Source organism: Myotis myotis, unplaced genomic scaffold (genome assembly GCF_014108235.1).
Source record: "Myotis myotis isolate mMyoMyo1 unplaced genomic scaffold, mMyoMyo1.p scaffold_m19_p_9, whole genome shotgun sequence".
NCBI lineage: Eukaryota > Metazoa > Chordata > Mammalia > Chiroptera > Vespertilionidae > Myotis > Myotis myotis.
This window is the reverse complement of record NW_023416401.1, coordinates 49,150,126-49,167,519: the sequence shown is the minus strand read 5'-3', so window position 1 is coordinate 49,167,519 and position 17,394 is coordinate 49,150,126. Positions and strand designations below refer to the sequence as shown.

The 17,394-nt window shown below is 38.4% G+C and overlaps 1 pseudogene; it reads left to right on the top strand.

The window, feature by feature from the left end:
* Positions 1-10: 10 nt before the first annotated feature.
* LOC118663287 lies at positions 11-7,032 on the top strand (annotated as a pseudogene).
* The last annotated feature ends 10,362 nt before the right edge of the window (positions 7,033-17,394 follow it).

The window sequence follows — 17,394 nt, the reverse complement described above, 5'->3', positions numbered from 1 at the left end:
TTTGCAAGGAATGAATTTAACTGGTATGCAGTGCTATGTGTTTTGGGAGAAATTGGGTTTTCTGATTAACTCCATTTCCACCCATTGCCATTCAAGTATAACATATTCCTAGACTCTGTCTTTAGGAGGACTTCAGTTCCCCATTTATAGAATTAATTTGGGAGGCTGATAGTTTTCTTCTCAAGTCTGTGACTCTTCTTTGAGTTAAATCCATAATCCCTAGAAAGGAGGAGGAAAGATAAACATTGTTGAATACTTTTTCTATTTAGAGGCTTTATTATCATCATCACATTTAACACAACAACATTGTTGTATCTGCTATTATACCTATTTAATAACTAGGTTCAGAGAAGTCAAGTTAGCTACATATATGACAAAAGGCAAAGTTCATGTTAAAACTCAAGTGTGTCTAATTTAAAAGATCTCTCTTATAAAGACGCTTGGTGGGCCACTTCAACTAATTGTCTTTCATGTTTTTTGGATTATGTGGATCCAATTAGAATAATCTGCCATAGCCAGAGAAATGTTTTTGATTGTAGGGTGACCATGCAATTTACCAGGTAGCAGGCTTACCAAACGGTTGGGCAAAAGGCAGGAAACACACACACACACACACACACACACAACCAATGGGTCAAGTGCCTCACAGACTCTGAGAAACAGGTCCTGGTCTGTAAATTTATTTCTATTTTCTATGAACTTGAACCCCACCTGACCCCATTTTTTGCCTGCTCCCCACTCCATTCCTAGTTATATGACAACAGGCAACAGAAATATACTGATGTCTTAGAGGATTTTACTTCCATGTTGATGTGAACAGAGTGATGGCTTTTCAAGCAAGTGGGAACATTTCTGGTCCCTATAAAACATCAGCCACACACCAGCCAAATTATTTAAGTTTGCTCTTCTCTGTGTAGGAATTCTTTAGGCTGCTGTACTGGAACTGCACCTATCAGCCCAGAGACATTGCATCTGGGCCTCCGGATATTGGCAAGACATTCTATAAGTTAAGTTGTCAGGAGAAAGAATTACAACTTTTCTATTTATATTCTCACTCCAACCCAGCAACTTCTAGTTTTCCTTTTCAGAAGCTCCTTTAGGAACCTCATCATATAAAATCTCCCCTTTTAGACCTCCAGGATAAAGAAGGCCTTTTCTGGAGACTTTTTGACCTTCCTAAGGTGTACAGATTGTTGAAGAAGGTCCTCCCCACTCTAACATTGTGCATGTAAGTGTATGTGTAAGGAAATATGTAAGCATTCCTCAGGAGATTTTCATGGGCCTTTCCCATACGTTTTTGTTTTAGCTGGAACTCAGGTTATTATTAGTGTAAGAATTTTACCAAAGGTAGAGAAACAGCATTTATTAATAGAGTAAGACAATAAAACTTAACCAACAATTTTGTACGTAGCCATAAGGAGGCAGATAGGCTATACACTCACTTTGTTTTCTTCTGCAGCCTACGTTCTTCATTTATTAAATAAATATGAGTGCTTTACATATTTGCTCAAAAATCTTTTTAGTGTAGCTGAAGATATTGAGTGGCAGTTACTTATGTCAATTCAACACAAAACTAGTGAAAATAACTCATATTTCATGACTTACCAGGTGTGATCTTACTGATTGCCTTCCCAAAGGTGAAATCAAGGACCTCTTGTCACCAGAAACCTCACGTCTTCTGATCAGTGCTGGTTCATGTCATCTCCTTCAGAGGGACCTGGAAGTATGCATTTCAGAAAGGACACACCAAAACTATGGCTTTCAGGTTGGATGAGGTAGTCTCATGATTTAATTTGCTTTTCTCTTAAAGGTAAACCTCAAAGTTTTTTCCCCTTAAAATCTGTTAAATTATTTCTGGCCTTTGGTAGGTAAGTTAATTTCCAAGTGGCTTTCTTTGCTACATTTCAATAAAGTGCAAGTTTGATTTTCAATACATTTAAAAGATTTATTGAACCTTAAAAAAATTCACCATAGTACTTTTTATCATATTTTGAAAAGAGAAATGCTGGGTTTTTTTTAGCACTGTAGTTGTAAAAGTGATGGGGCAGAGGCCATGCGCTCAGAAAAGTGCCTTCTTCCCGAGCCCAGGCCCCTGCTGGCCACGCCCAGGATTTAACAAGACCCGACTTGCGCCTGGCCAATCGGCAGGGCCCACAGCCGGCTCCCCTCCCCTCACTATTCTCACGGGTGGCACTCGGTTTCCGGTCGCTGCGTCGACTGGAGGCCCGGGTCGGGTTAGCTAACTCAATAAAGGACCTTCTGCTTTTGCATCGGACTGACTCCCTGGCATGGTTTCTTGGGGATCTTGAATTCTGGGCATAACAAAAGTAAAACTGATGTAAAAAATATAAGGCCTTGAAAGGCCTTACAGTAAATTTAGGCTAACCTTAAAACATTATGAGGTAATGTACTTACTGAAAACTGGAAATAAAGTAGATGATGGGGAAGAACTAATAGACACTCCTGGAATTAAGAGGCATGTCCTGAAACTAATTGAAACAATTTTAAAAATTACAAAAAATATTCAAAAAAACAACAACAAAGAGCACACCAGGCAGATCATAAAGTGGGTGTGATCTTAAGAAGTACATCAACATTGGTGAACAAGATTCATAGTCAAAATAAAAGGTCCCAGGTACACTGTCCTATCAACCTTAGTCTTCCAACTTCTTTGCTTAGTGCCTCCCAAATAGCAGGCTGCAATCAAAACAAAACATGCTATTTAACATGAAAGAATGAGTTTGTACATTATAATTAAGTCCTTTTGCTATCAAATGTATACACTTTGTCAGATGTATTACCAACAAATGTTTGAAATTATTGGTCAATTTAAAATTTGTTATAGTCAACTGTAAAAATTAGGAGAGCTTATATTTGTGAATAAATATTTTTCCTGTAAAAGAAATAGTGAATGACTTCAAGGAAAAATGTAATTCTCTAGCCAAACACATCAGTCACCTCTGGAAGTATCTAGAACTCTCTTTCAAAAGAATATTGCCATCAGATATTGAGATCATAAAACCAATAATAAAATTATATATTTTATAGCTCTTTTCTTTTTTTAATTTAAGATTCCAGGGCCACAATCCTGAAGATTCTGATTTGCAAGAAGTGCTTGCATATATGTATTTTTAAGTAGCTTCTATAGGTTTGTTCAAGGATCAGCCCAGTTGAGGGGACCACAATATTAGGAAGATGGAGTGAAAGATTTTAGCAGGATTCATAGAGATACTTGAAAGGGCAAACATACACCAAAAACAGACTTGCTAGAGAAAACAGTTAATAAACAGAATCTTTAATTTCCCAGTAAAATCTGGTCAATACAGATATCTTTAGCCATTTAATAGGCATTTGAAAGAGATAAACATAAAAAAGCGTGATAGTCATAACTAAATTTCATTAAATGGCTTCATTATGTAGAACCTGAGTTCTACATTCTTGACTTATTTGTAACTATTTTGTAATCTGCAACTCAATGCTGCAGACTGGTCAGATTTTACCTGAGCTGGAGAGATTCCTAAATTATATTCTTGAAAGAACCTATTTGACTTTTAAAAATAGTTATCCTGATAAGATCTTATGGTGCATATTTAGCTCTTTGAAGTGAATTAACTGCTTGTGGGCATCAAGAAAGGACAGTTGAACAAAAACTGAATATCCTTTGTGCTTCAATCGTTTCTTTGTTTAGGCTCCCCTCACCTTTAAATCATCACAATAATGATCGCGTATAACTCTGTGGAAAGATGAGTGGCTTTTGTTTTGATCACTCAATGTGGGCAATTTTGGAGAATGAATATAAATGTAAATTTCCTGTCTTAAATGGAAAAATAAGAAGGCATTAGCTTTGCTGTTTCATTGTGTTTAGGTTTACAGTTCCAGAGTAAAACTTTGCAGATGATGAGGCTGCAAGAACACTTGAAATTGGACTTCATAAAGTAGCCATAAAGTCCAGGTCCTTGAGATGCCTGATACAGAGGATCACCAGAGTATGGTCATGCTCCTCCCCAGGGAGGACATCCACCTGGAACAGAAAAACCACAGAGCCTTCACGGCCACAGCCACAAGAGAAGGCTCTGAGCTTGAGGATTACACATACAGAGGCTGAAGCATTAAAACCAACCGCGTACACACTACTTAATGCAGTGCTAATGTCCACTTAAAAAATGAGCAGGATCTCTAAATAAAGGACACCCATGCACTAGAGTGTGTTGCTTACACTTGTAAAAGTTTATGACTTTCAAAGCACAACCATGTACTTCCTCTTTGGGTCTTCCTGGTTGGTGGTTGTTTTATATGTTACTTACTTTGATATAAATACAATCCATTTGGATATTTTTAAGTTGAGTTGTTCAATCTAGAATTATAACTTGTGTTGTCAGAATTGGAGGATCTCAGGTTCCAAAGATTTCTTTTAATGTGACCACCAGAAAAGGGTGGACACTTATATAAAGTGTTCAGTTATTATATATAAATTAAGCAATTTATAGAGGAATCATAGGAGGAAGAAAAGTAGAAACTTCCCATGATGATGTATGTTTTCCTGAGTGGCTCTTGGTTGGTGTGCCCAGGCTTAGATTCCATCCTTTGAATTATAGATTCAAAGGCACAGATTCTAGGGCTACATGCTTCGACTGCAATTCTTGCCCATGGCCTAATTTCTTCCACTTACTAGCACTGTGATAGAATCTGCTTCCCAAAATGACATTGAGAACTAGCCTTGCTTACTCATAATCTCACATCTAACCCTTAGGATGCTTCATGTTTTAGTATAATTTTATTTTCAATATAAAATTTATTTACATGTTGCTTCTCACTTTCTCTCCCATAGTTTACCAAGAAACTCACCTGTGAGGAACTAAAAATCTGGATAGGCTCAGCCAACATGAGAGACACAGCTGTGGTTCTGCATCTGCTTCTGTTGCAGAAGACCAGAAAAAATCCAAGCGAAGCTTTGAGGAAAAGGAGGGACACTGTTATTTACGCTGGTGGACTCAGGGAATAACTTTCCAAATGTTAGTAAAGTAACATGCAGGGGGCTTCTCTTTTATATCTTCCTGGGGTCTTTGTCCTGCAAATATGGATTATGCTTCCTGTCCTTTTTGTGAGACTTGCAAGAAGGCCCCCAGGTGTTGGGGGGTCTCCAGGTCATATCTGATGGTCTGGCCTGGTGCCAACATTAATAACCCTCCCTCTAGGGCAGTGTACTGTTCAGAGTTTTATGGCCTCTGCAACAGGTTCTGCAAGACTAGTTTCTGGGAACGAGGTAGTGACTTAATTATAGGTTATTAAGAATGTACACTGGGCTGACTGGCATGGATTCAGATTGCTAGCCCCGCAAATATCAGGGTTACATTGGAATTAGCTCTTTTTAGCCTCCTCACTTCAGCTCAGACCTGATGGGTGCAATGAAGAGTTGACTGCCATATTGGCAGCTCCAGAAATGACTGATGTCTTTGACATCTCAAGGGCTAATTTGTCTGGCATAACTGCAGGTCAAAGCCTGGCAGTCTCCGAGATACTCCATTGGCCATGTTAGATGTTACTGAGGATGATTCAGAGTTAACCCTTACAAACCAAACAAGCAGAGTGGAAAATCCTGAAATCTTCAGGGTGGACTGAGCGTCTTTCCTCTTTCTTATCTTTCACAAGGAAACCAAGACTATTCTTCTCTATGGCAGAATTTTCACCCCTTAAGCAAGGGACTGACTGTACTCAAACAACCTTCTGATTCTTCAAATTAGCTGAATTTTATTTGTAGAAAATACTCAGTATAGGTGCAACTGAAAGAGTTAAACCATGCTTCTTAACAATGTTTTTATTTTTCAACTATCTCACATAGAATATCCATCCTTGGTTTTGTTTACATTGGTTAAACAAATTATGGCATGCCATTCATTTTACTTATTTAAAAAATCATGATCAACACCACTTCTTTCTTAAGTCACCATCAACTTGCTCAGAACCTCATTTAAAGGTTATTAAACCTCAGAGTGTTTTTTTCCCCCAAAGGAACAATATTGTTCATCAGCAGCTGAACTAAAGGCATTTAGTAAGAGGAGCTAATCTTCATTGGGTGTGTGGCAGGTACCAGGCACTCCCATGAGGACCTAACATAATTTTCATCAAAATCCGGAATTATTGTTTTTTGTTTTTTGTTTTTTTCATTTTAAAGATGGGAAACTTATACAGGTTTAGCTATTTATTTGACTTTATTTTCAAATCCAGAAAGTTTGATACAAGATCCCACCTCTTAACCATGATCAATCCTGTTCTATTCATAAGTCTGTATTCTGAGAATTGGAGCCAGGGCCTCTATGGTAAAAAATGAAGCAGGAAGAAAAAGAGGGGAGTTGTTTTTCTCCTTTATTTCACAAAGGAATGGGTACAGTGTAGAAATGACACTTGCAGAATTTTTCAAGTTTACAAAGAAGTTTCATACTTGAAATTATTTAATAGGAAAATGTGTTTTTATTTTATGATCTCTCCTGTAAGTGTGTGTGTGCGCGTGCATGTGTGCGTGCGCATGTGTGTCCCTCTCCAGTTCTCAATTCCCACTTTCTGATCATCAAGCTCTTCTTCCTCCTGGGCTCCAGGTGCTCATGGTCTCAAGTCCCTTTCCAAGGGCTCCCACTGAGAACAGGGCAGAAAGAATCCTGGGGGTGAAGTCAGGAGAACTAACTTGAAATCCTGACTTTGTGCGCTTGGTAAGTGACAAACTGGGTGAGACAGGAACATCTCAGGGTTCAGCCTCCTCCTCTAAGTTCCAATCCTGCCCCCTTTCTAAGGCTGCTGGGAGATTCACAAGTTAACACAAAAGAAAAAGCTTGATAGTTGTTAACTTTATAATTGCATGCTGCCAAGATGTACAACTGTCTGGGGCCCTCTGCATCCTCTTTAGGGTCAGCCCTTCTTTTGTTGGGTCCCTCCCTTTTTTCCTCTCTGCTTTCTCTTTTGAGAAGAGTCCTACTCCTTCTTTGTGTTGTCTCTGGGCTTGATTATCTAATGCCAGTTGCATATCCTGTGTGTGTGTGTGTGTGTTAATTTTGCAGTCATTCTGCATTTTTAGTTTTATCTGATGGCAATGATTCAGAGAAAGTTTGGAGTATTTTCCCCAAACACTTAAAATTTGAATAGTATTTCCACTTTTAAGTGAGCTGGGGACACACTCCAGCTTATAACTAGTTCAATACCTTTGCTCATGTCAAACTTAATTCAACTTGAAATTCACTGATATAATAACTATAATATTAACCACCGTTCTTAACTTGCTGGATTGGAAACTTGTATCAGGTGAATCATTCCCATGATGTTGCTTCATTGTAATGAGATTGCTTCTCTATCTTCACTACCTACAATTTAGATTTTTAATAGCTTTAGACAGAACTGAACAAAAATTCTGTAATGTTTTACTACTGAAAAGTACTGGTTACACTGCACCATTAAACATTTACGAGTGGCCTGAGAGGGCTTTGCATTGAGTAACTTTGCATATCCTATGCTACACAAGTGACGGGGTACACCCTAATAATACCCTCCCAGATCTTGTTTCAAATAACTTTCATTGTCTCAGCTGATGTCTGAGTCACCATAGTTTCCAAATGAAGTACTGTCAGAAGCAGCCAGTTGATACTGGTCAAGCCAATGACGTCAAAGAAAGGTAAGGGGCAAGGGCAAGGGAAACTGAAATGGTGAAACATTTCAGTTGTGGATTTTTTTATTTGAATGTTGGGGAGTTTTCTTTCTTTTTTGTTGTTCTTCACCTCAAGATACTTTTTTCTATTGGTTTTTCAGAGGGAAGAGAGAGAAGGGGAGAGAGAGAGAGAGAGAGAGAGAGAGAGAGAGAGAGAGAGAGAGAGAGAGACATAGACTGGTTGCCTCCTCAGGACCCCAGCCCAGGAGTGGGAAGCAAACTCACAACCCAGGTACGTGTCCTTGACTGGGAATTGAACCCACTTTGGTGCTCGGGCCATGCTCTAACCACTGAGATACACTGGCCAGGTTGGAATTTTTCTTATTATTAAGCTTTTGCATCCATTCCCCTGTTTAGCTATACAGGAAAAGACTAAAAAGAAAAGAAAAGAAAACTGTGATTGGAGAAAATGGGACTCACATAGTTTTGGGAATTCTTTTCTATAAAAATGAAAGTCTAAGAAAAGAGGCTGAGTACTAAACCAGTGTATCTCTAATATAAACAACACAAACAAGTCTCCTCCCCAAGGCTTGCCTTGCCAGGGACATGTTTCTGGAGGGTGTGGCAGCCAGCTCTGCTGAAAGGAGCCTTTAGTCTTGGGATGGCAGCCTGCTCTTCCCAACAAGTAGAATCATGAAGCTTAATGGGCCATGTTTTTTTATGTGGCGCCTCATTTAAAAACGTGATTAGTTTTTTTAAAAAAGAGATGTTTAAATAGTTTTAGCATTTTTTTAATAAGTAAATTTACGAAATGCCTAGATCTGTCCTCGAAGGAACCCATGGATTATACTTTCTGAATTCTACATTGGGTTATGTTATCGGTTACCTGATCAGGCGCCATTAGTAATATTTTTTTCTCCTCTAACATTCAGACTACTGAAACTTTTTGCTAGACTTGCACTTCAATAATACTTAGATAATGTGGGCTTCGATTTCATCTTTACATTCATTGTTTTACTATTCTGCCTTCTCCCTGCAAACCATCCATCCTTCACCCCTCACAGCACACAGACATACCCTCGCTCTCCAGCTATTCGTCTGCCCTTCTTCACTCTTCCATTTTTAGTTTTTTAGCTAGGCTTATACTCTGCTTTTCTTTCAGGGTCTACTAGAATGTCAAATATTTCCTTATAGATCTACCCCCTTATAGTATCATTGAGAAATATTACTCAATGATACTAAGCTATGCCAAACATTAGGTAAAAATATTTTCTTTCCACTATAATGTATTAGAGCATCACTTTAACCACAAAATCACTGCTGAATATCTAAGTAGTTTGACATATTTGATTAATATATTTTGTTTTAAACAGCATAGGATCCATTTGATACACAGAAACACACTGCAATCAGAATTTGATTGCAATTGCTATTTCCTGAAAACGGGTCTAGGTAAGAATGTTGCATACAGGACATACCAAGAGTCGCATACTCTAACCACCACCCATAAATACACTACATCTTTTAACATCCAAAGACAGAAATTGTAAATAGAAATAGAATTCTGTGAATTTCACCTGCTTGATGTAGACAAATAAAAACAAAACAGACGAAAAATATCTCCACTCAAAGAGAGAGAGAGAGAGAGAGAGAGAGAGAGAATTTGTGTAAGACAGAAAAGAATATATTCAAAAAACAAACATTAAGAAAAGCAATAAAAACATATATTTATATACCATTTAGAATGACCCTTAATAAATACTGATTTTTGAAGATAAATGTTTTTTAATTTTACTTTTAAAATTTTAATATTTTTTTGAATAAATATTAGATTTATATGATTCTTACCAGAAAAGGTGCACAAGGATGTATAGGAAAAAAACTCATTCTCACTAAGTCCCCAGCACCTCAGGTGTGAGTTTCTTACATATCTTTCCAGAGGCAGGTATATACAGCACATGTAATCAAATTTGCTTAGTTTTCACCTTCTCTTCCCCTTTAAAACAAATGTTAACTTTTCTTTACTTGGATTTGTTCACTTAACAATGCATCTTAGAGCTTCTTTCATTAGCCATGATGTACAAATCATATATGTTGAATCAATTTTAATGTGCGTTTGTAACTTTGATATACATCACCAAATTGTTTTTCATAGGAATTGTATAAGTTTGTATTTTTTACATTCAATATTATTTTGTACTCCATATTAGTTTTGTATGTACAACATAGTGGTTAGACAATCTCATAACTTTACAAAGTATCTCCCCTGATATTTCAAGTACCCACCTGGCAACATTCATAGTTATGACAATAGATAAATATATATTTTAAAACTAACAATGGCTCTGGTAGTTAGCATAGATTAGAGAAAAATGCTTTCACTTCAAATAAAGAAAACATCTCAAAAGAGTCTGCAATGTGTGTGGTATACACACAGACAGGCAAAAGTGACTGCAGAATTACATACAGGGTGGGGCAAAATTAGGTTTGCAGTTGTTTGTATAGAAAATAATACAACCATCAATAAATAATTGTACAAGAATAAACTCTGTGTTTTGAGTACTTACAACTATAAATCCACTTCCCCCCTACATTTGCATGAATAATAGGTTAAAAATCCATATTGTATACTTGATAAAAATATTTCATTTCTGTCCATCAACATTTAAATGTTTACATGCCTCATATTGTATACAGCTTACCTGGTTCATTAATGTATAGCTACATATGGATTTATACATGAATCAATGGGAGTATTAGACAAATTAGTCAGCTCCCACCTGTTGTTTTAGCATCATAGGGAACATGGTGCCACACAAAGTTGTCTCCACCTTCTACATAGCAACAAGGATCCACAGTTGCTCAAGAAAGCTTTGCCTCCCTCACAGCCATCATTCCAGGGCGGAATGCCTGAGGCCTGTTCTATGTGCAACTTTGTTCTAGCAGATAAATGCTGGTTTATTGTGTCTTTATTTTAAGAAAAATATGGCACATGATGAAAGATAAAATTTGAAACAAAATATCTTATGAATTAATCTCTGTGATCTTGACATTGAAAAATTGAGGACAAGGAATGAGGAGAATAAATATGCCAAAATAACAAATAAATCATATCACTAAGTTGAACACTTAAAATAAGCTCTACCTGGCACTGTCTTAGACCGAGATACCTAGATGTTCAAAGGATCAGGAGTAAACACCTGTAATTAATTATAAGGCAGTAATTAAAATTTCAGAAGAGATAATAAGGGATTTCTTTATGAACAATATTGCTTGAAAAATGAACTGTAAATGTTTGCATAAGTTGCTGTTTGGAAACAATCATTCTACTTGGGAATTGTTTCTAAAACAAAGATCCATAAAACGCTATGGACTGTAACTTGTGCAATCTCACATTTTCCTTCCACCCCTCCCCCTGTGACTGTTCTGCAGAGTTTTGAAAACCCATGACACATACTTCATCATCATCTTGATGAATCATTTTAATATGGGCAATTAAAACAAAAATAAGAGGAATGGTATTTATTTGCTTCCAATTCTAATTAATAATTTTATCTGGGTCATGATTAGCTTAGGTCAGAGGCTGGCACTAGTATTTCTAAAATTGGGTAGGGCTTTTGATCTGTGAAGAAACAAAAGAAATAAAAAAAGAAGGCCAAAGCCCTAACCGGTTTGGATCAGTGGATAGAGCGTCGGCCTGCAGACTGAAGGGTCCCAGGTTCAATTCCAGTCAAGGGCATGTACCTTGGTTGTGGGCATATCCCCAGTAGGGGGTATGCAGGAGGCAGCTGATCAATGTCTCTCTCTCATCGATGTTTCTAACTCTCTATCCCTCTCCCTTCCTCTCTGTAAAAAAACTCAATAAAAAAAGGCCAAAATGAGGCAAATGCCTTGAATTTATGCAGCTCTCCTAAGGAGTTGAAAACCCTCCCTGCAATGGCTCATATCTTCCTTTCTATGACACATGGTACTTTCTCTTTAAAGAAACAACCTAGCATGGCCAGTGTTGCTCAGTGGTTAAGCATTGACCTGTGTACCAAGACGTCATTGGTTCGATTGATTCCCAGTCAGGACACTTGCAGGGTTTTGGGCTCAGTCCCCAGTAGGGGACGTGCAGAAGGTAGCCAATTGATGTTGATGCTTTTCTTTCATAGACATTTCTCTCCCTCTCCCTTCTTGTTACTCTAAATTCAATAAAAACATATTTTTAAAAAGAGAAAAAGAAACAGCCTAGTCCCGTGGTCGACAAACTGCGGCTCGCGAGCCACATGCGGCTCTTTGGCTCCTTGAGTGTGGCTCTTCCTAAGCCTTAGGAGTACCTTAATTAAGTTAATAACAATGTACCTACCTATATAGTTTAAGTTTAAAAAATTTGGCTCTCAAAAAAAATTTCATCAGTTGTACGGTTGATATTTGGCTCTGTTGACTAATGAGTTTGCCGACCACTGGCCTAGTCATATGAGTTTAATTTGGAACTGGCCATGGATCTTTATTTAAGTTATAACGTTCTTCTCATTATGTTATAACTCTATGTGAATTAAAAAGTATGAATTAATAAAGTGAGAAAGGATATTTAAAACCATATTAGTATCTTCTTTTGCATACAGTTTTTAGAGGTAAGTCAGAGAATTTATTATTTGTATGGTTATTTTCCAATAAGCTCTAGTGGAATGTATAAATAAGATTCCATATACTCAATCCTATATAATAAAAGCCTAATATGCTAAGTGTTCGGTCGTCTGGTGGTCTGTTCAACCAATCAAAGCATAATATGCTAATGATATGCTAAACAGCTCGCTATGATGTGCACTGACCACCAGGGGGCAGGCACTCAACACAGTAGCTGCCCTCTGGTAGTCAGTGCACTCCCACAGGCTCATGGCTGGTGAGTGCAGTGATGGTGGCGGGAACCTCTTCCACTTCTGTGGCAGCGCTAAGGATGTCTGACTGCCGGCTTAGGCCCATGGGGAGCGGGGGGAGGGCTGACCTAAGCTGGCAGTCAGATATCCCCTGAGGGCTCCCCTGAGGTCTCCTGGACTGTGAGAGGTCACAGGCCAGGCTGAGGGACACCCCACTCACCGCCCCAAGTGCATGAATTTCATGCACCGGACCTTTAGTCTTGTTATATTATTATACACTATTGTAACATATTACAAAATTATTTGAGATGTACATTATATGTATTATATTATTATTGTAATACTTTTTGTTAAGCTAGTTAGGGGATTGGGTGGGGCTACTCATGTATAAAATCAAGAAGCCGTGGAGAAAACTCAGTAAAGTTTTTTCTCAAAACACTTTTCCATCAGGACTATACTAAGGCTCTCTATTCCTTTGTAATACTGATAGCCACACCCACTTTAGCAGAGACCTTCTCCTTTTTCAGTGTAAAAATTGACTTCAGTTGCAGCTTATATTCAAGTTTTAGAAAATATAGGGATTGGGATGAGAGAGAGATACTTTTCAGGTCCATGCTTTATTCAGCCCCTAAATGCTATAGTCCTGTTTTCTTTAAAATATATTTTTTATTGATCTCAGAGAGGAAAGGAGAGGGAGAGAGAGACAGGAACATCAATGATGAGAGAGAACCATCGACCAGCTACCTCTTGCATGCCACACACCGGGTAACCAGCCCACAACCTGGGCATGTGCCTTGACCAGGAATCGAACCATGACTTCCTTGGTTCATAGGCTGACGCTCAACCACTGAGCCATGCTGGCCAGGCTGTATTCCTGTTTTTAATGATACATTTCAAATATTTACCATGAACTGGGCAAAGAGCTTAAACTGATAAACCCATACTTAGCATAAATATATGTAGGTTCTATGAGGAACAATTAGTAATATTAATTTCAGTAATTTCCAGGGGGAAGAGGAGGCAGAAGGGAAAATGTCAATATTGAATAAAATCATATGGAATTTTATTGTTGCCTTCATCTTTTGAAGTCTATCTCTGAATTTTAACAGGTTTACTTACTTCCAGGGGGTACAGGTGCCTGAATGTGGAGATTCAAGAGCCGCGTCAGCATTGAACCCATGCCTTCATCACACACAGTGTCTGCTCTGAGTGCACCAGAAGCCACCTAACCAACATTACCAGTCATTCTGCTAAGAGCTGCTTGTTCATACCTGTTGGGTGTCAGGCACAGCGCTATGTACTGGATGCACAGTGAGAACAAAACAGACCTGCTCCTGCCCTCATGGAGCTTACAAACATTTAAAAAGCACACACAGGAGTATGTATACAATTACCCATTTTGATGAGCACTATGAAGGGAAAATCTGGTGTGTGAGGAGAGAAACTGGGGTGGGGGTGGGGATCTTCTCAGGGTGAATTCTCAGAGAAGGCCTCTCCAAGAAAAATAAAAGAATTAGATATGAAACCCAAATTTGGGTGGACATCAGAATTCTTCCTTGTACAGTGTATGTTTGCCTATTTACACTAATATCTGCAAGTCAAAGCCAACCCTGAAAGGTTCTTCCTCACTTTGCCCCATTTCATATTTGTAGATCCCTTCTCCCACAGTGAAAAGACCTGGTTCCCCAAACCATTTTTACTCACTTCCTACGGTACATACCACAAAGAGTTTTAGAATCAATGTAGAACCCTTTTTACCAGGTGGAAGAGTACATAGGAAGTGACTTTCATGAGTTCTTACTGACCCCTAGTGTTTTCTTTGTTGCATCTGCAGTTTTCAAGCATCAGGTTTTCTCAACCTCAACACTTGACATTCTGTGCCAGAAGATTCTCTGTTGTAATGGGCTGTCCTGTGCATTAGTACAGTGGGGCCTTGATTTACGAGTTTAATTCATTCCGTTACGGAGCTCGTAACTCTAATTATTCGTATGTCAAACCAAAAAGTGAACGGGTGAGACAAGTGATGCTGGGCTGATGTTGTGGCGTTCACTGTGACGTTCGCTGTGCCAACTAGCGGTGGGGTATCTGAAGCTGTCTCGTAACCTGAATTTTAGCTCGCAACTCAAAGCAAAAAATCGGCCAAGAGACGGCTCCTATCTTGAAAAACTCGTTAGTCGGGACACTCGTAAGTCAAGGCCCCACTGTATATACAATCAGTATCCATGGCCTCTACCCACTGGATGTGAACAGCACAACTTCCTCCCTGAGTTGTGACCCTCAAAAATGTCTCAGACATTGCTAACAATGCTCCCTGGGGAACAAAATCTTATTGAACTATATGCTGGGTTAAGGCCTGAAAAGCCTCGTTAAAATAAAAATGTAGTATCTTGCAGCAGTAATCAATTAAGTTTTGAGGCAACAAGACCAGGGTTTAAAGCCATGGCAATCTGGAGACTTAGTTTGCCTCTCTAACGCTCTGCTTCTTCCCCAGTGAAAACCAAAAAACTAGCACCAGCTTTGGAAAGTTTTTGTAAGGATTAATTTGATGGCATATATAACACACTTGGTACAATCCCAGGCACATAGTAGAACCTCAATAATTGCTTTTGATGAAGTAAATTCTTCCAATAATTGCTTTTGATGAAGTAAATTTTTCCAATTTACTTCTGGCAGAAAATAACTTGAATAACTGTCTGTTTTTGCCAAAGTGCTTCTGACTTAAAATCTTCATGGAACCAGGAGTTCCTAATTTAAGATCCCTTTTAGATTCCACTAACGCAGTGGTCGGCAAACTCATTAGTCAACAGAGCTAAATATCAACAGTACATCGATTGAAATTTCTTTTGAGAGCCAAATTTTTTAAACTTAAACTATATAAGTAGGTACATTGTTAAAAACTTAGTTAGGGTACTCCTAAGGCTTAGGAAGAGACACACTCAAGGGGCCAAAGAGTCGCATGTGGCTCACGAGCCGCAGTTTGCCAACCACGGCACTAACGTGTTCTCCCATAAAGTGTTAACTGTCACTATCCTCACTCTAGAGCAGTGGTTCTCAACCTTGGCTGCACATTAGAATCACCTGGGAATCCTTTTAAAATCCTGATTTCTGAGCCTCATCCTCTGGAAATTCTGTTTCTTTGTTATGGGGTGAGGCCACAACATTAGTAACAAAGAAACAGAATTTCCAGAGGATGAGGCTCAGAAATCAGGATTTTAAAAAGATTCCCAGGTGATTCTAATGTGCAGCCAAGATTGAGAACCACTGCGCTAGAGGAATAAAATTTTTTTTTTGGGGGGGGTGGCTCTCATACTAAACCACATCAGTTTTTATTTGATGCAAATTAAATACTAATAGCCCTGGCCAGTGTGGCTCAGTTGGCTGGAGCGTTGTCCCATGCACCCAAAGGTTGTGGGATTGATTCCTGTTCAGGGCACATACCTAGTCGTTCAGTCCCCAGTCAGTGCATACATGGGAGGCAAATGATTGGTGTTTCTCACATTGATGCTTCTCTCTCTCTCTTTCTCTCTCTCTCTCTCTCTCTCTCTCTCTCTCTCTCTCTCTCTCTCTCTTAAATCAATTAAACACACACACACACACACACACACACACACACACACACACACACACACCAGATTTCCCTCAATATGTCTTAAGGCTACTTCACAGTGTGAAGATGATCCAGCTTTCTAAATTATTTTTCTGGAATGAGCCTGACCCCTAGAGGACAGGCATTGCATGCAAACCACCAAGAGCCAATGTCAGCTGCAGAGTATCAAGGTGGTATAAAGAGTCAGACAAGGACTGGGGATGGCCTGGTGTGATTGTAGGATCTTAATTCTGAACCAACTAGCTTGAGCACAATTTCATCTCCTTTATCTCAAATATATACATTTTAAAATTATTGATATATATACATATAATAAACTGCACATGATTAAAATGAACCATTTGGTCAATTTGATAGTTGTATCCATACCAGCACAATCAAAACCCATTTCCATCACCTTCTGAAGCTTCCTCATTTCCTTTTGTAATCCACTCTGCCTTCATCCCCATCCTCGGACATCCACTGATCTGCCATCTGTCACTGTACAATGAGTTTGCATTTTCTAGAATTTTCATAAATGGAATGACACATCATGTAATCTTTTGAGCCTGGCTTCTTTCACTCAGCCCAATGATTGTAAGAACAGCTGTGTGGCCGTGATTTGTTCCTTTTTATCGCTGAGTCATAGTACATTGTATAGAACACTACATCTTGATTGTAGATGTGAATGTGAGAGTTAAAACTTCTAGAAGAAAATATGGGAGAAAATGTCCATGACCTTAGGGTAGGCAATGCTTTCTTAAAATGCCAAATGAAGAGAAGATAAGTGAAAAAAAGGTAATTGTATTTTATCAAAGTTAAAACATTTGCTCTTTGAAAGAAGCTATTAAGAAAACAAAAAGGCAAGATTGGGAGCAAGTACTTGTACACATATATCAGATGAACGACTCGTATTCAAAATAATAATGAACTCAAAGACAAAGATTCAAGTTTTAAAAACAGGCAAAACATTTGACCAGACACTTCACAAAAGGAAATATACATGTGGCCAATGAACACATGAAAAAAGGCTGAGATTTTTCAAACCAGGAAAGTGATAAATGTATATGGTATTTTCATGCCTCTGAAACTGGATTAGATCTTACAATGGATGAACTTGCAATTGGTATGCTCCTTTTCATGTAAAGTTAATATCTTTATTTTTAGAAGCTAATATTTATTTGGCAATGTCCTCAGAACTTTGCCTGCATTGTTTCATTTAATATTCACAAAGCCCTATGAAGGAGGTGCTATATTTAAATCTATGTTCACTGTTGTTGTTGTTGTTATTGTTATTATTAATTGAATCAAAACATGTA